Genomic DNA, 4,702 nt, shown 5'->3' with positions numbered 1-4,702 from the left:
ATTTTTAAAGGATTTAGTAGTAATGGGGTTGAGCCACCTTAATGTTAACCATTATGTTACTACCTACATTTTAAAATAAAGTCAGGAAAAAAAGCATGAATTATTTAGTTAAATTTTTATATGAACAACATTTATATTTATGCTTATGTATATAAAAATGGTTTTACAGACAATTTTTAATTATTTTATCTAAAAAGAATTTTCAATCGATTTGTATAAGCTCTCGTGAACGATCACACCTTTTTGCTTTCTTGCAATCATCATCAATTTTACAATCTACCAATTTATTTGATCCATTGGTGTTTGACCAGCACCAATTACCCTAGAATAAAAAGAGAAAAAATGTTAAATACACGGTAAAATAAAGCATTACCTAGATGTTTAAAAAAAAGTACAGAAATAGAATGAATTTCACATTTTGAGATTAAACTTTAAACAAGTAAATTAAAAACATTAGCTAGATAACATTTAAAAAAAGTACACTATTGGAATAAACTTTACACAAGAAGATTAAACTCTGTACAAATAAAAAATCACGCGTTTGCATAAAGTTATCAGCAGAGTTAAATGTTCCTGAAAAAATTTTTTTGTACAGGATATTAGATTATTGTATAGCATGGTTTTCAGGGTATTTAAATTTTTAGGATGTATGTTGTAGACGTGTGTTTAGCGTGTTGAAACGATTTCACGGTTCTGGAAATCGTTCTTAGAGATTTTTAAGACATGTACATTTTTCGATAAAGTTTTTCCAAGTTTAAACTTAATTTAATTTTTTCGAATGCAATAAAGCCTAAAGCCTAAAGATAAAGAAAAAATTGTATATCAGGTGTCAAAATATCTAGATTTAAAACAGTTAAAAAACATTATTGATATTTTTTAACTTCAAAGTTAAAAAATCTCTCATAAATAAAGATTACCATTTTGCATTACAGTTTTTAAAATACAAAAGTATTTTTAAATGTGTTTTTTTTCAAAACAAAAAACTTCTGGTTTTTTTTGTTTTTTTTTAATTCTAAATGGAAAAAAGTTGTTTACGGCCCAGTTATGATTTAGTTCAGTTTTATTTAGTTATTACTAAGTAAGCAACCAGTTTCCTGGTTTTTAGAATTTTTTTAAAAATAACAAAATGACGATAAGTTTCTTGGACACCGTTGAACTTGTTTGTGAAAATTTGTGAAATGTCCATAAAAAACCTTAATGACAATACAAATATTTTTTTAAAAACATTCTTTAGACCCTACTCATATTTCAGTGTTTGTAAGCAAATTTGAAAATTAATTTTACTTATAAATAATATTCCTATTTCAGTGTTTGTAATTGAAAATTAACTTTACTTATAAATTCTTATTATTAGTTTACTTATTATAAATACAGTTGAATGAATTAGCTAATTAATTTTTAAATAGATAATACTGTTTTAGCCAATTACTCTCATTATTAAAGTGCAGTTAATTTATTTCAATTAGTCTCAGTTTTCTTGTAACACGGTAATAGTTTTTTTGTAACACGGTAATAGTTTAAAGTTAATCATGTTTGTAAATATTTTTTTTATAAAACTGTTTTATTAACAACGTTAACATGTCGAGAAATTAAAACTTCTAACAATTCTAAACATTCAAAACAATCCTAACTCTTTAGTTATGTTTTTGGTGAAAGGGCTTTCTCAAAGTAATGAGATTGCTTCAGATAGCATCAAGTCGATGCACTGAGTCGATGCATGAAAGTCGATTGAAGTGCTAATTTAGTTTTGATGCTGCCCATCTTGACTAATCCTGGGCCCTTTATATTTGTTACAAAACCAATAAAAATTAATTAAATTGATTAGAAGAAAGAGTTCCGCAATACAATGTTTTCTGTACTTATGATTTGGACCGAGTCAAGAAACCACATTTTGAATTGGTATTTTTAATTATGTAAGTGGTACTAATTTCAAAACAAACATACGGTAAATAAACTAAATACAATACAATATTCAATCGTCCACTTCAAGTGAATATGTTGGGGAAAGACAATGGTTACGTTGTGGAAGAAATTATAACCAAACCTTAGCGAGAAAACTTAGCTAAAAAACCAGCAAACTAGCAAACATAGCTAGAAAACTAAAACTTAGTCAGAAAAAGGAGATAAAACAACATGATTTGCATTTTAAATTTGTCAAAAAAACAGTCAGAACTATTGATATTGATTAAACAGTTGAAAAAAATTTTGAGAAAATTTGCTAAATAGTTAAAAAAAACTAGGTACTTTTGAAATTGTGATCAACACTTCAGGACAGTCAAGACAGAACAAACTATTATAAGTAAGTATGACCTACACGTGTACCCTGACCTACACGTGCACTACGTGTTTTCTTGAAAATAAATGTTATGTAATAATCTCTTTTAAAGCTATATGAAGTCTTTCACGTTGTACAAAGGTGCCGTAAGAACAATTTTTACATAGAACGTTACCGGGGCTAATGAAACTCTAATATGATGGCAGATTACTGCTAGAAAGTCAATAAGGACCAACTAAAAGCTAAATTTGTTGGAAAATCCTAAATCTTATCCTCATGACAAAATAGTTTTTACATTTAAATAATCGTTGTTTTTTAAAATATTTTAAATTACTCAAGAAATTTAAATTATTGGCTGACAGATTTTTTCAAAATGTTTTTTATTACTGCCAACCAACTATTATAGTAAAGACCGACTTAAAAGTTCATGTGGCACAGCAAGGTTACAGTTTTGTTTACCAGTGTTATCTTTCGGTGGATGACATTTGCCTCAATTAAAAATTAACCTTTCAATGAGCACGTTTTTTTACAATAAACATATGTCTTGTTATAACATTTATATAAACTTTATAAACTTTGAAATAGTAAAAACAAAATAAATTCAATAATAATGAAAACTCTTACGCCTCCTAGATACCAAATACATTTTTCAGAATGGCATTTATACCGTTTCCCAGTCTTGTTTAAATTTTTTCTTGGTTTTTGTAAGCTGACCGTGGAAATAAACATTAAAAGAACAATTGTAAGAATTAACAATCTTTTAGGCGTCATATTTTTTTAACTAAACAAAGTTTAAGCATACAATAATTATTGTTTTTATACTTATATTTTTATTTATTAGTTGTTATTTATTAATTATATGTTAATAAATAACTGTTTTAATCATTTTTTTTTTTAATGAGTGTTTTTTTTTTTTGTAATGCACGTAATACTACTCAAAACGACTTTTCGCATATTTGATATTAAAAGTTAAAATTCGATAATTGAATACTCTCTTTAAAATCATATATGCTTTTTATCTTCATATATAACATAAAATTATATGTTAAACTTCTTTAAAAAATAGTAAACTCTTTGTTTTTAATTAAAATTTTTGTTTTAACGTTTTAACTTTTACATTAGTCCAAATATAAGAAAAGATTTAACAAACATAAACGTAAACGGCTATGAAGTTTCGTTTACATAATCGAAACTCCATAAAGAAACTCTTATTTTTTAATGAACCTTAATGCACTAATTCACTAATGCCATGCGCTCATTCTAATTTGACTTTTTATTTTCTAATGGTAAAACTTAGATTAGTTTTTTCATTTAAAAAAATGGTCTGCAAACGTTTTTTGATTTATTATTCTAAAATTATATACAGACGTAAAATTTGTAAAAAGTTGCAATTCTAAAAGTCTAAAAGTTGCAATTCTTTTACCATTTTTCAACGAATTTAAGAGTCTGGATATATTACAAATTATAGAATCTGAATACATGGATCCAATATTACTCTAAGAGAATTTTCAAAACCCATATTTATCAGTTAACTTTTTTCTGTTTTTAATATAGATCCGAGACTATAAATTAAAAAAAAAAAACTTGAATAAATTATAATTATAAAAAGCGAGTTCATGTTTTAAAAGTTTTAAATCTTTCTTTTAAATTATAAGGTTTCAATTTTTTACTAAAATATTTCGAGAGCCAGGGCAAAATAGTAAAAAACATATTACTTTTGTGCATGGCTTCTACATAGTTGGTTGAAGTTCAATTTTAAGTATGAGAAATGCATAATTATGCATATAATTTTGAATTGAAATAATTAAAAACATTGGACAGAATTTAACTAAACAATGTATGATAAACAAACAAAATACATACAAATGATCCAAATCATAAACATGTGATTTGGATCTATCATTAAAAAAAACAACATATATTTAGATTTTAACAGATTTAAAAAGTAGCTTCAGGTGTTGCAGTTGTTAAATGGAGCATGACTCTAGGTTAAATTAAAAAAAAAACTTTTTTTAACAATTTAAAAAATTAAACGTTTTACCAGGTCGCATTTAGAATTCGAATTTTGAATGTGAAATCGATAATTTAGAAAATGACGTTGTTAATAAAGGAAAGCTTATAGGTTATCACTTAAGGGTAATCACATAAGATAAAATCAGAACGTTATAACCTGTTTTGAATTCCTATTATTAAAATGAATAAAAATATAAGTTGTTAAAAAATAACTAACACGTTAGATTTTTTTTATCAACAGTCATTGATGGGTCTGAGGTCGAAGTTGTAAGAAGAGTTCCAGAAGTCTTATTATTTCTTTACGGAATTTCGTAACGAAAAATTTTGGCAAATAAACTTTGAGTGTTTCACTGAATGGTAAAACCACGTCATTTTAAAACATTTTTCTTATTTCAGACTGCTAACTCTTTTAAA

General features: G+C 25.7%; 1 long non-coding RNA gene across 1 annotated transcript; it reads right to left on the bottom strand.

The window, feature by feature from the left end:
* Positions 1 to 100: 100 nt before the first annotated feature.
* On the bottom strand, positions 101 to 3,059 carry LOC136075294 (uncharacterized). The gene is made up of 2 exons (XR_010635813.1): positions 2,900 to 3,059; positions 101 to 322 (listed from the first exon to the last, which is right to left on the bottom strand). It is a non-coding gene; the product is annotated as an uncharacterized LOC136075294 (long non-coding RNA).
* Positions 3,060 to 4,702: the final 1,643 nt, after the last annotated feature.

Source organism: Hydra vulgaris, chromosome 01, assembly GCF_038396675.1.
Source record: "Hydra vulgaris chromosome 01, alternate assembly HydraT2T_AEP".
NCBI classification, from domain to species: Eukaryota; Metazoa; Cnidaria; class Hydrozoa; order Anthoathecata; family Hydridae; genus Hydra; species Hydra vulgaris.
Note: the sequence above shows the minus strand (reverse complement) of the source record. Positions and strands in the feature narration are given on the sequence as shown.